This window comes from Musca autumnalis, unplaced genomic scaffold (assembly GCF_047663935.1).
Source record: "Musca autumnalis isolate F117 unplaced genomic scaffold, ASM4766393v1 scaffold_1, whole genome shotgun sequence".
NCBI lineage: Eukaryota > Metazoa > Arthropoda > Insecta > Diptera > Muscidae > Musca > Musca autumnalis.
This window is the reverse complement of record NW_027411644.1, coordinates 21,411,841-21,427,462: the sequence shown is the minus strand read 5'-3', so window position 1 is coordinate 21,427,462 and position 15,622 is coordinate 21,411,841. Positions and strand designations below refer to the sequence as shown.

The 15,622-nt window shown below is 36.0% G+C and overlaps 1 pseudogene; it reads left to right on the top strand.

Annotated features, from left to right (window-relative positions):
- The first annotated feature begins 7,234 nt into the window (after positions 1 to 7,234).
- On the top strand, positions 7,235 to 7,315 carry LOC141391613 (small nucleolar RNA U3; annotated as a pseudogene).
- Positions 7,316 to 15,622: the final 8,307 nt, after the last annotated feature.

The following is a 15,622-nucleotide window of genomic DNA, read 5'->3' as shown; positions in this document are numbered from 1 at the left end:
GACTTTAGATTTTTATTTATATAGATTATTTTGATATTACTGAAAAATTATTTCAAAATTGTTCAACAATTAATTTAAAACTATTAAAAACAATTTGAAAATTATTTTAATATTGTTTTAATTTAAAAACTATTTTCTTTTCTACTAATAAACTAGTTGTTTTAAAATATTAAAACAACAACAATGGGATTAAGCCAGACTATTTTGAAAAAAACAAAATTGCAAACGCTATCCCAATAAAAAACGCCACAATGTTTCTTATTAAGACACTGGCACGACGTGTGTTGTTTTTGCGGTAAAGCAGACCAACCTAATTTTGGTGTGTGCATTCGTTGAAAATCGACGACACATACTAGTGGAAGAGGTTTGTATTGTTTTCGCAGACACTTTCGTCGGAGTTGTGTGAGGTTGCCAAGGAAAAACTTCTCATTGAACTTTTTTCTTTGCTTACCTTTATACTTCGAGCTGACGATTGATGTTTGGGTATAAAAAGTTTCTTGTTGAAGAAGTTATTGAAAAATAACTTCGGTGGAGAATATCCACAAACAAGAAACAAGGGAACTGATGAGATCCAGTGGCGTGGATCGAAACTATAGTATTCCCTGTCTTAACCCTTGGCGAACAATGTCAAATCTTTTCCACTAATAAAATAGTTGTTTTAAAATATTAAAACAACAACAATGGGATTAAGCCAGACTATTTTGAAAAAACAAAATTGCAAACGCTATCCCAATAAAAAACGCCACAATGTTTCTATTTTAAAATTATTTAAAACAATTTGAAAATTATTTTTATATATATATTTTTTTTAATTATTTTTAAATTAAATTTTCTTTAAAAATCATTCAAAAACTTTTATTTATATAGATTATAGATTATTTTGATATTACTGAAAAATTATTTCAAAATTGTTCAAGAATTAATTTAAAATTATTTAAAACAATTTGAAAATTATTGAAAAATTGTTTTAAAATTTAAAAACTATTTTAAAATTATTTAAGACAATTTAAAAATTATTTTAAAATTAGTTTAATATTAAAAATCATATATAAATAAAAATCATTCAAAAACTCTTTTAAAATTATTTCATTATTATTTAAAAATTATTTTGAAAACTAATTTAAAAATATTTAAAAACTACTTTAAAATCATTTCATTATTATTTTAAAATTATTTAAAAATTATTTTAAAGTTATTTAAAAATTATAATGTTCAAAAATTATTTTAAAACTATTTTAATTTGTTTTTTTTTTTTAATTATTTAATTTTTTTCCAAATTATTTTTGTTCAAAATATGTTGTCTTAATGTCATTGCTGCTGTTTAAGAATAAAATCTAAAAAAAGTATTAACATAAAATTTGAAGACTTTTTGAACTATTATATATTATCTATTTCATGGCTACTCGTATGTCGAGCTCTATAAAAGTGTATTTTGTGTTAATTTTTCTGGCTGTCTGTGTTCATTGTTGTATGTCTTGTATAATATATTCATGCATTGTCCTATTAAATATCCTTTCACAGTTTAAGTCACCTAAGCATGCATTATTTACAAATTATTTTACAATTATTAAAAAATTATTTTAAAATAACTTAAAAATTATTTAAAAAAATTTCAAGAGTTATTTTAAAATCATTTAAAACATTTCGAAAATTATTTAAAAATTTATTTAAGATTATTTGATTATTATTCTCGAATTATTTTAAAACACTTTAAAAAATATTAAAAAACATTTTAAAATTATTTAAAACACCGATTGAAAAGACTAAGATGATAATGCCAAAAGTGGTTTCCACAGTTTTGAGGAAAAAGGTACAAATCCTCAAAATTGGTGGGTTAATTAAAACATCAAGAGCTCCGATGTAATTTCATTGGAAGTGAAGTTGTGGCATATATGTATACTTTTAAACCGTAGGTAAAAACATCTTCGAAAGACAAACTTCCGATGTATGCGGTATAATATTTAAGCTGTACCAGATATATTTTGATACTGTTTAGATTCTGTCATGATACAAAAAAAGACAATTACAAACGGCCAAATACATACATACAATCATACATACATTGGTACTGTTGGTACACTGTATGTATATCATTCGAAAAAAGGAAAAATTGGAAAAAACAAGAAATCGGAGGTACTGGAGTTTTTTTGGTCGAATTATCTGACAAATATTCTTTATCGGCGACATAAGTAGGTAAATACTTATTAATCGTTAATTAGTTTGTGATATTAATTTGACTATGTTATTTACGTCAAAATTAAATATAGGGTAACCAAGTAATCGACAGCAGTCTCGTGTTAGTGTGACAAGACTTCAAGCATCCGAAACACACAAAGAACGGCAACTAATAGAATAGCTCTGTCCATGTTACCAGAGCCATTGCATCTAATACCGAACTTGCAGTGCAAGTAGAATTCGGGAGATCACATTAAATAGAGCAGTCAAAAAAAAAAAAATAAGTAAAAAAGCGTTAAGTTCGGCCGAGCCGAACTTTTTATACCCTCCACCATAAAATATTCTGAACTAAAACGGAATAATTATATACTTTCCTGTCCACAATTTTAGACGAAGATATTTTGTGTCCTCTGATACCTAAATAAGGTAAAAAACATAAAAAATGTATTCAATCGGTAAGGTACCTTATATGGGGCTATATCAAAGTGAAAATCGGGAGGTAAATTATATAGGGGGCTATACCTAAACATGGACCTATGTTGACAGCTTTAGGTGGAGATATTTTGTGATTAACAGAAACCTCAACGGTCAAATTACAGGTAGTTCGATCAAAAATTTTAGCTAAAATACTCAAAATACCAAAAATCGGGAGGTACCGCTATATGGGGGCTATACCAAAACATGGACCTTGACTGTTTTTAGTGGATATACTTTGGGAACCACTGGGAATCCCAAACCTGAAATTACAGATAGTTCGGTCAAGAAATGTAATTAAAATCCACAAAATACAGAAAATCGGGAGGTAGGGTAGGAGGGAGGATGTTGACAGTTTTTGGTGGAGATATTTTGTGATTGCTAGGAACCTCAACAGTCAAATTACAGATAGTTCCGTTAAAAATTTTAGCTAATATCCTCAAAATACCCATAATCGGTAAGTACCGTTAAATGGAGGCTATACCAACACATGTACCTATGTTGACGGTTTTTGGTGGAGATGTTTTGTGACCACTGGGAACCCCAAACGTGAAATTACATGTGGTTCGGTCAAAAAATTTAGTTAAAATCCCCAAAATACCGAAAGTCGGGAGGTAGCATTATATGGTGGCTATACCAAAAAGTGTTCCGATATAACGCATCTTCGAATTTGCCCTGCCTATGGAAAAAAGACGCTCGGGTGCAAAAATATAGCGCTCTAGCTCAATTATTGCAAACGCTAGAGTGATTACAACAGACGGACAGACAGACAGACGGTCATGGCTAGATCGTCTTAGAATTTTATCCTGATCAAGAATATATGTGCAAATGATTAGTTCGATGTGTTACAAACAGAAAAACAAACTAAATATACCCTCCATACTATAGTGGAGGGTATAAAAACAGACGAAGGTGGTTACCTGAGAACGATCGGATCAAAATGGGTAAATAGGTTGAAATGGGTTAATTGATTAAAACGCAAATTTAAATAAGCACTATATTCAGCATTAAATTCAAATTAATATTCAATTGCTTTAGTGAAATATCGTGTTCAGTGGTGGAAACAAGAATTGCAGAAAACCATCGATTATGAAACGAGTTGGGCGTTATGATATTATTTTACTTCAACTGCGCTACCAAATATTTTTTTTTACATCGCAAAACGTGTTATTTGCTTAAAAAGTATATCTTAGTCCCGATTTAGAGTTACCTAATTTTTTTCGCGGCTATTGTCAGTTTATAGAAGAGAGAGTCGAGGAAAATAGAAACACTTTGCCTCACAGTACCTTCTCTCATCGTCAAACTGACAATTGTCGAAAGTACAATTGTCTAATGTGCATCTGCTTCAAAGATCGTCCTTAACTGTTCAAAACAAAGAAATATTTGCCATTGAACAAGGTGATAGCAATAACAGTATTATAGGTTTGAACCAAAGCCATAAAGTTCTGTACCTAACAAACTGCGAGACGAAGTTCGCCGGGTCCCCTAGTGTTATTATAAAATTATTTTAAAATTCTTTAAAAATGATTGTTTAAGTCTAGAGTTTCCCTCATTGGCTTAACTTCATCACTTTCCTCTTTGCAGAGAAAAATGTTTACAAAACGCACTGACAGCTTGCAAAATTTACTGATCGCTACCAATATCATGATTTCATCCCGGCGAAGGGAATTATCAATTGGCTTTTCAGTTTTTGAAATGATGATTTTTTAGTGAAAACCTGAACTCTTTAAGCATCGAGTATTCTCATGTTAATGAGAATGATGCTCACTTTTCGGCTTTCCCAAAAAAACACCAGAACAAAATATTTGCAAGCTGACAGCACGATGAAATCGCCGGGATGAAATCATGATATTGGTAGCGATCAGTAAATTTTGCAAGCTGTCAGTGCGTTTTGTAAACATTTTTCTCTGCAAAGAGGAAAGTGATGAAGTTAAGCCACTGAGGGAAACTCTAGACTTAAACAATCATATGATTGAATCTTCAACTAAAACAAAACAAACATTCTTTAAAAATTATATAAAAACTGCTTTAAAATTACTTCATTATTATTTTAAAATTATTTAAAAACTAATTTATAATTATTTAAAAACTACATTAAAATTATTTCATTATTATTTAAAAATTATTTTAGAATTTATTTAAAAACCTTTTTATTTTTTTTTTTTTGCAAAATTATTTAATTTTTTTAAATCAGTTTTGTTCCAAATAGTTTGTCTTAATTTCATTGCTGCTGTTTAAAAATTAAATTTAAAAAAATAAAAAAAAAAAAATAAAACTAGTAGACTTTCTGAAGTATTATAAATTGACTGGTTGTGTTCTGTTGAGTTCTCATATTTATGTCGAGCTCTATAAAAGTGTATTTTGTGTTAATTTTTCTAGCCGTCTGTGTTCATTGTTGTTTGTCTCGTATATATTCATACATGGTCCTATAAAATATCATTTCACAGTTTAAGTCACCTAAGGATGTGTGCTCATCTTCTGATAATTCTTTCACAAATTACCAATCGCTTCAATGGGACAACATGATGGCCGCCAGTTTTGTCTGTTGTTGTCTTTTTTTCCTACTTCAAGTACTTTGTTATTGAACATTGTTGTAGTCAAGTTGATAGAGAGCTTTTACTTTTTTTCGGCTATCAATAAATTTTCGTTGTCGTTTTTGTTGCTGTTGTTCATTCATTGCATGGCTGCTGTTGTTCGTTCAATGCTGCAAAAATTCTAAACTCATTTTTTCTCATCTCTAATGCACTCGTGGGAACAATTTTCTTGTACAACAATTTATTTTGTTGGGAGGGTTTAGTGCACTTTTGGGATATTCATTGCGCGCAAATATTTACCAGTGTGAGCTGTTTTGTCTCTCAGCTTCATGTGAAAATAAGAAACAATGCCTGCCCCCTATCTTCGTGGTAGAACCTTAAGTACAATTCACTGTGAATTAAAAAAGGGGAAAACCAAATAATAAAAGAACAAAAAACAAAAAACGTAAAAAAAACTAAAAAGTAATGCATTTTTAATAGGATTAGTGTGGACGATCCGGTGAAGGGCATCACAGAAAACAATAGGCTTTTTCTTATGATGAGTGTTTAGGACCACAGATGAAGAAAACTATAAGGGAATGGTGTAAAAATATGGAAAAGGAATCATAAAAGAAAAAAATACCTACTAATATAACAGGTGGATTTAAATTTAAAACACTTAAAAATTTTGAATCGTAAAGGAAAATTTTACAAAGTTTTTATGTACTTTATTTGAGACAGTGTTACAAAGCTTAGTCAATATTCCCCATGTTTAGTACACCCTCCACCATAATATAGAGGGTATAATTAAATTTGTCATTCCGTTTGTAACACATATTCTTCGGAGACCCTGTAAACATATGTACATGCTTGATCAGGATCTAAGTTAGAGTTGTTGAATATAGTGAACTAGTTCGCTTACGTATGAGTTATTTCATCAAAACAAAGATATACTATAACTCATTCGCAGTACGTTCATACAAACGGCCGATGTTCACTGAACTATATACAGTGAACTCGGTAATTCAAACGAACTAGATTTTAAGAACTCTAATCTAGGCCGATATAACAATGTCCGTCTGCACTTCTGTCTCTTGAAATCAAGATACAGCTCGCAATATTTAAGTTAGAGCTTTATCATTTCTAATAGAAGTTTATATTACTCCTAGAACGTTCGATATTGAGAATTTGCTATATCGGTCCACGTTTTGATATAGCCCCCATAGAACGGTACCTCCCGATGTTCGGTATTTTGAAGGTTTCAGCTACATTATCTTAACAAAAAGGCTGAAATTTCGTATTAAGGCTTCTTTGGAGCTACAAAACATTCTCCCCTAAATTTGTCTGAATAGGTCCACGTTTTGATATAGACCCCATAGAACGGTACCTTCCGATTTTCGGTTCGTTGAAGTATCTGAAATTTCGTATTAGGTCTTCTGTGGAGCTAGAAAATCATCCCCCTGAAATTTGAGAGTATAGGTCGGTGAATTCCGATTCAACATTCCTATATAGAATTTACAGTACAAGTCCACGGTTTGATATAGCCCCGATTTTTGGAATTTTGATGGTTTAGCCCCGTTATCCTATTTAAATTACTGAAATTTGGTATTTAGTATTCGGTATGGGTATAAAACATGTCTGTAGGGAGTTGTCGGTATAGATGCACGTTATGTGCGGGTACTACGATACCGCTCGATTTGAAGTTTTTTAGAGATAAGTCTACTGTAGTGACTATAACTTGATATTAATATCAAAAAAAAAAAAAAAACATTGTTCCACAACATCCCATACGGGACAAGGGAGACTTCTCTCATATCAATGAGTGCACCCCGATTCATATTTAGCTCAATGATATGGGACCTACTGTTTATCGCCGAGTCCGAACGGCGTGTCTTAAGACACCACTTGTGGAGAATTTTTTTCAAGGTTGAAATACTCAGGAGGTGTCGTCAACATTACTGAGGGGTATTTTGCCACCATTGAAACATGTTTGATGTTGCTTGGCCGGGGAATCGAACCCCCGACCTTCTGGGTGCAAGGCGGGCGTGCATACCATTGCACCACGGTGGCACCCAACTATACTTCACAGGATCATTTCTGTAGTCAGTCTTCAATTACTTTCATTGCAATAAATTAATATCAATATCGGCTGATATTTTGGTATATTCTTCCAGATTTTAAATATTTGGAAGGTTGTATACGCATCGTCAAAATAGAATGACTATAGCATGGTATTTCGGATTCTGAATGGGTAGAAAACATTGATATTTCATTGGTACTAAACCTTGTTTAAAACAAAGCGTTATTTTTCAATTAGCGCCACCCTTCCGCCAGAGTTTACAACGAAAGGAATCTAGTTGTTCTATTTCAAAGTTCGGCCCGGCCGACCTCAACGCCGTTCTTATTGGTTTTCATTTATTTTTTCATAGTAAGTTGCTTTTTGTAGGGTCTGGTTGCGAACCAGACGCCTAACCGAGGTTTTTATTCTTCTAATATGTGAATCTTTTTATCTTTCTAAGGGTGACGTAGAGGATGGAAGATACCAAGGAACGGTCCTGACCGGCTTTAACATGGCAAAGCAAAGGATTTATCTTGGTCCCTCTTTCATCTCAAGTGGACACTAACCTCCCCGTGGTGTCACCTGGGGAACTGCCTTTAACACCCGTTAAAGGTAGTGAGCTAACATGTGCCGCGCGTTCACCCATAAGAACGTTAAAAACTTGGGTTTGGGCGTCGGGATTGTAACTCTCCCCTAGAAAAAACAGCCTACTATGAAAAAACGAAAGAAAAGAAAAACAAGCCCCTCTAAAGTTGACGAACCCCGCAAACGTTTTAAGGACCATGATCTGCGAATCTGCACCTGGAATGTTCGCACTCTTTATAGAGAAGGTGCAGTTTACGCATTGGCAGATGTACTTGAAAAGTACAAGGCCGACATTACTGCCATACAGGAAATACGAAGGAACGGGAAAGACGTCACAACAACACCTAAAGGCGACGCACTGTGTTATAGCTGTCATGACACAAAGCATTAGTTTGGCTGCGGACTTGTAGTTGGTCGGAGGTTAAAATATCTGGCCTCCAGCTTCATCCCAGTGAATGAAAGACTCGCTGCAATTCGGTTAAAAGCAAAATTCTTCAACATCAGCTTTATTTACGCTCATGCTCCCACTGAAGACAAGGACGAACAGACCAAAGATATATTTTACGAGCGCTTAGAAGATACTTATGACAGTTGCCCTGCCCATGACATTAAAATTATACTAGGCGATTTTAATGCCAAAGTTGGAAAGGAGAATATCTTTGGCCCAACAGTCGGGAAATTCATCTGCCAATGGTATGAGGCTGATAAACTTTGCAGCTGCAAGAAACATGGTAGTTAGCAGTACCAGTTTTAAGCATCTCGGTATTCATAAGGGCACCTGGCTGTCGCCAGATCAAAGAACAAGAAATCAAATTGATCACGTTGTGATAGATGGAAGGAAGACATGCATCAAGCGTGTTGGATGTACGATCGTTCCGAGGTGCAAACATAGACTCGGACCACTACCTTGATCCAGCAAAGGTACATACCAGATTAAACATAGCAAACAAAGTGCGAACAGACACAGTACGGAAGTTGGACATCGGTAAGCTGCAATCACAACAGATAGCCACAGCATAATCCACTCAACTGGCCCAACCGCTTAATCAAAGCACTCCTCGTCCCGCAAAACATATCAGGACAATGGCAAAACATTGCCCACTCCATGCAAACAGCCGCAAAATCAGTACTTGGATACCAGAGACCTCCATCAAGGAATCCATGGTATGACCAGGAGTGTCGTGCTGCTACCGAAGAGAAAAATGCGGCATATAGGGCTACTTTACAATCAGTAGCAACGCGTAGCGCAAGAGAGAAATATCGGGAGAAGAGGAGAGAGGAGAAACGTCTTTTCCGCAGGAAAAAGAGAACAGTTTCACAGAGAGATGGAAAAGCGGTAGTGTGAACAATTCGAGATGTACAGGAGACGGAATGAAGTCCGAAAATTCTACCAAAGAGTGAAACATCAAACTGATGGCTTTGGCACTGGCACATCGTCCTGAGACCAGCAAGGTAATTTGGTAACTGATACATATAGTGTGCTAAGGATATGGAAAGAGCATTTGTCCAAACTGTTGGTACCCAATAGTAGCGAAGTCGACAAAGATACCACAGATCCAATCCCAGAAGATGATATTGAATGTAAACCACCCGGCCAAGATGGGGTAAAGACAGCAATAAACCGGCAGAAGAATAATAAGGCAGCAGGAGATGATGGCCTACAAGCCAAGCTGTTTAAAACCGGAGGCGACACGCTGATAAGGTGTATGTATCAGCTAGTTAACTCCATCTGGCAGGAAGAACGCGTACCCGACGATTGGAACCTGAGCATCCTGTGTCCCGTCAATAAGAAAGGAGATAAGACTTTATGCTCCAACTATAGGGGCATAAGTCTTCTCCCTATCGCCTACAAGATAGTGTCAGGGATACTGTGCGAACGACTAAAGCCTATGGTCAACGAGATAATTGGGCCATACCAATGCGGCTTTAGACCTGACAAGTCCACCATTTACCAGATATTTACGCTGCTGGAGAAGACCCAAGAGATGCAGATCGATACCTACAACCTTTTTGTCGATTATAAAGCAGCATTCGACAGCCCGCTACGTTCACAGGTATTCCAAGCCATGTCAGAATTCGGTATACCCGCAAAGCTTATTCGGCTTTGTAAAATGACTCTAACTGACACAAGATCTTCAGTTAAAATAGGAAAGAACCTCTCCGAAGAGTTTTGTATCAAAAGAGGTTTTAGGCAAGGAGACAGCCTTTCGTGTGATCTTTTCAACATCCTGCTAGAAAAGGTTATACGAGAGGCAAACGTCAAAAGAAGTGGCACAATCTACACCAATAGCCACGTGTTACTTGCTTATGCTGATGATATAGACATCATGGGACGATCAGTAAAAGGAGTAACCGATACCTTGATGAAGGTCGAAGGAGAATCTGCTAAAGTGGGTCTGGCGATAAACGGCGAGAAGACCTACTTGATAATGTCGACGTGCAATGCGTCCATTGAGATCGAACCAACTGTTGAAGTGGGTTCCCATAATTTTGAGGTAGTAAAAGACGTATATCTCGGCACCGCCGTAAACACAACAAACGACATCAGTTGTCAAAAACAAAGCCACAACTCGTCAAACAAAAATAACTGTTTACAAAACACTGATACTACCTGTGCTGAAGTATGGTTCCGAAGCCTGGGTATTTGCGCAGATAAAGCAGTGCTTGGCGTGTTTGAGAGAAAATTCTTCGAAAGATCTACGGCCCAATTTGCGTTAACGGTGAATATCGGCGTCGTATGAACCACGAGCTGTATCTGCTATACAATGAATTCAATATAGTTAAACGTATCGAGATGCATAAGAATGAGCGATGATGAACCCGCTAAAAAAGCTTATAAATACGGGCCACATATCGGTGCAAGCAGAATTGGCAGGCCAACGAATAGATGGTGCAAACAAGTGGATAAAGAGATGACAAGGCGCGGTATTCCAGAAAGCGAAGCATTAAACAGAGAGAATTGAAGATCTTTTCTAAGTATGTAAGTAATGTGTGAATGCGCTTGTTTTACCAGCTGTTTAAAGCAATTCCCCCGGTGATACCCCAAATAATTGAAATAAAACACTATATATTTGTACCCGAGTGTCTTTTTTCTATAGACAAGACAGGATTTTCGAATATGGATGTTTTGCCGTAGCCCCCATATAACGGTACCTCCGGATTTGCGGTATTTTAAGGATTTTAGCCAACATTTTTAACCGAACTAGCTGTAATTTGACATTTGAGATTCCCTGCCGTCAAAAAACTTCTCGACCAACAACTGTTAACAAAGGGAAAACGATGTGTTCGGCTGTAGACTTCCGGGGAAACGATGGATTCGGTGTTCGGCTGTAGATGATCATTAATACGACGAATTTGCTGTTCGACTGTATATGTTCTGTGATACGATGGATTCAGTGTTCGGCTGTAGATGATCGGGGACACGATGTGTTCGGCTGTAGACGTTCGGGGACACCATGGATTCGGATGTTCGGAATACGAGGTATTCGGCGTTCAGCTGTAGTCGTTCGGGTATTAGTCTAGTGCTTCAGCTTAGTTTTTACCACGTGCAACTAACTTTCTAACTACGGAACTGCTGACTCGAAGGCCCTGTGGAACTGCTGACCCGAAGGCCCTGTGGAACTGCAGACTTGAAGGCCCAGTTGAATAGCTGACTCGCCCTGTTTATGTATTAGCCACCACAACTTAATGGGTCGCTCTCAAAAAGTATTCCAATGTAGTTGTTCGGGTATTAGTCTAGTTTTTTTTCCACGTGATACTAACATTCTAACTACGGACCCGAAGGCCCAATGGAACAGCTGACCCGAAGGCTCTGTGAAACAGTTGACCGGAAGGCCCTGTGGAACTGCTGAACTGAAGGCCCTGTGGAACAGCTGACTCGGAAGCCCTGTTTATGTATTAGCAACCACAATTTAATGGATAGCTCTCAAAAAGTATTCCAAACGCTATAATACCGATGCGGATTTGAGGATTTAAGCTACATTTTTTTTTTGCCGAAATACCGAAATATTTGTTCACACAACTCCTGCACTAAAAATGTCCATGGTGTCCCATATAAAAACCGACAGGTACGGTTTTCGGTATTTTGAGGATGTTTACCCAAACTAGCTACTATTTGACATTTGATGTTCTTAGTGGACACAACACTTCTCCACCAAAAATTTCAGGAATTTTTAAACAAACCAGATGTAATTTAAGTAATTTCAGGTTCATAGGGGTTTTTGGTGTAGCTTCTATACACGTACATCCTGATTTTCGGCGTTTTGAGTGATTTAGCTAACAATTTTTGACAGAAATTCTTGTTATTTGACATTTGAGTTACCCTGCACATACGAAATTTCTCCACTACAAATTGTCAAAATAGCTCCATGTTTTGGTATACCCCCTATCAAACGGTACCTCCCGATTTAAACTATTTTTAGGATTTTAGCTAAATTTTTTGACCGAAGATCACAAAACTTCTACATCAAAAAATGATAACGTAGGTCCATGTTTTGGTATAGGTCCCGTATAACATAACCTACCGATTGTCGGTATTTTGAGGTTTATAGCTAAAATTTTTAACCAAACTACCCGCAATTTAAGGTTCTTGGTGGTCATCAAACATCTCCAACAAAAATTGACAACATAGGCTCATGTTTTGTAAAGCTTCCATATGGTGGTACCACGCGATTTTCGGTATTTTAGGGGTTTTAGCTAAATTTTTTGACTGAACTACCCGTTATTTGACATTTGATATTCCCTGTAGTTCACCAAAAATTGTCAACATAGGTCTATACGTTGATATATATCGAAAACATTTTTAGATACACTTTCTGACATAATTTAGGGTTTTGTGGTATCAGTGGTCGAAAAACTCCTCCGCCTAAAATTGTGGACACGAAAAAAAACCAACTGATTGAGAATTTCTATGGCACTACCTACACAAAATAGAAGTCTTCATCCCAAATAAAAAACGCCAACCCTCATATTTATTTCCTTTTATTTGATTTAAATGTACTTATTTATTATGTCAAATTCAAAGTATTCTCTCCAAGAATACCTTTCTAAACAATTTCGGAACTTTCTTCCATTTGTCAAAGTTTCTAATAAACAATTTCCCTAAAATTGATTATAATTTACTCGAAAAAAACTATTTGATAGTCAATTTTGTGTATGGCTTTTTTCTTTTGCTGTAAATGTTGTACTTTTTTGTTGTTGAATGTCAAGGTACACATCACATTTTTAATGGAACTGTAACATACCTGGCCAAACTGGCAGACTCTATCTAGGTACACGCATACACACACATAAATACATTCAAATAACCTTGCAAAACTAATGCCTGAACTGAAACTGAAAAACTAGAGCTAACAGAAATGAGAGCATCCACTTCCCTTTGGGGGCGACAACAATGCAGATATGCGCCACTCTTTTGCGAAAAACTGAAACGAAAACGAAACACAAGCAGAAGCAGCATTTTCGGAATAACATTAAATTCAACTTAGATCTCGTTTTAGTCAAAAGTAATAGTTTATCATAAAGGCTTTTAGACAACTAGCAACAATTTGCCATTATGCCGTTGTTATTGCTGTTGCTGTTGTTGTCGTTCCTCTTGTTGGGCGCCATGGAAGTTTTGCCACTGTTGCCTTAGTGTTTTTAGGTCTGATGCTGCAACGTAATGCCAACAAAAACAACAAAAAACGAAACTGTTCACAATTTTACGTTCCACTTTGGAAAAGTTTTTAGAAACTTTTTTGTTGCTGTTTGTGTCGCAACTTATTTAGTTGTGGGTGTTTGTTGTTGTTGTTATATTTCACAGAAATTCAACTTAGTTGTTCGGGTTTCTATGCTACTGCCTGCTGCCACAGCTACTGCTTGATGTTGTTGCTGCTGTTTACAAACTTAAAATTTATATCATACTTTACGTTTGCTTTGGGACCATTTTTTCTAATGTTGCAATATTTTTCTTCCCTTAACAAATATTGTGTTGTGGCGGTGACGTTGGTGTTGGTAGTATGGCGTGGTGGGTGGCTCGTGTCACGGTTTTACAAATATCTACCAACATCCACATATGTATATGTCCACATACATAGATGTGGGTGACGGTGTGTATGTGTTGTCTCTTTATAAATATTGTCATGTAGAAGTACTATCTCTGAATACCAGCACCATCCAAAGAGATTTTGGTTTTTGTGCCCCATTGTATTGCCTCCTACCATTAGTCTGCTGCTATTGCCGTTGTTGTGTTTTGTATTTCCATTCTCCTCTTTTTGGTTTTTTTACGTTACGTTACATTGCACTTAGTTTTGCTACCTTTTTGGTTGTATCGTGTTACAGTTTTGCACTTTACTTATGTTACAAAATTCCTTTTTTTTCGGGGCTACTCTTCATTCTCCCCTCCGCCACCGTCCGCTACATTTATTTGCAATTTCCAAAATAACAAGAAACAAAGCTCACATACGGTCATAGCGGAATGGAACACTATATGACTATAAAGTGATTTTTACAGAAGAGAAAAAAAAACAAATAAAAAATCGTCAAATTCCGCCTGGCCGAACTATCTATACCTTCTGCCATAAAATGTTCTGAACTAAAATGGAATATTTTTGTCCACAATTTTAGGTGGAGATATTTTATGACCACGGATACACCAAATGTTTAAATTAGGTCAGAAAATTAATCTAAAAATGCCTTCAATCGGGTGGCACTTTTATATCAAAGTGTGGACCTATGTCGACAATTTTGGTGGAGAAGTTTTGTGATCACTGGGAACCTCAAATGTAAAATGTCAGTCAACAAATGTAGCTAAACTTTTGAAAACGCCTAAAATCGAGAGGTACCTAAAATTTATCGTAAGGAAGTTTTGTGACCACTACTGGTGTATGGGGGCTAGAACATAACAACATATCGCTCATTTACTCAAAGAGTGGCACATCTCAAAAAATCTAGTTTCGAGAAAAACGCGTTTTAAGTTGCCACTTGAAATTTCACTTCCCAATTTAGAAAGATTATTACACAAAAAAAAAAAGAATAACCATATGGACCATATTTTGTAAACAGCTAGCCCGATATCAGAGCTAAATTTCTGTGCAAGATCAAGCATGATTTGAAGTGTATTAGTGACTCATAAACTCAAAAAACTGGATTTTTTAATTAAGCCAACCTTGCTGACACAAGATAAAGTGGAAGTCGTAGAAAAAAATAGAAATTGCTAACTCAGAAAACGGGTTTTTTGAGTTATGCCATTCTTTGAGTAATTGAGCGATATGTGGAATATTTTTGTTGTAGAAATTCGATCCGACCACTGGGAAATAATAAAACACCCTAAATCGGGACCAAAGTTGACAATTTTTTGTGGAGAAGTTTCGTGACTACAGGGACCCAAAAATGACAAATTCCGGGTAGTTCAGTCTAAAACTGTAGCTAGAACCCTCAAAATACCTTAAATCGGGAGGTACCAATATACGGGGCTATACCAAAACAGGGACCAACGTTGGGAATTTTTGATGGAGAAGGTTGGTAACTGCTGTGAACTTCAAACGTCAAAAAACAGTTAGATAGTTCGGTCACCAAAAAATGTAGCTAAAACCCTCAAAATACGGAAAATTGGGAGGTATGTTATGTGGGCGTATACTAACACATGGGCCGCGAAAACAGAATAGTTCTTGCAGCTTAGCCCGCTCACCTTATTTTTGTATAAATAAGGTTCCTGGACTAGGGCGATGTCGATATCTTGAGTCGAGAGGGTTTTCAGTAGTTCAGCAGCAGCAGCTTTGCAATGATGCAGATTTATCTGCACGAAGCTAAGCTCTTGCCCCTTCCTACCTATTGGTGC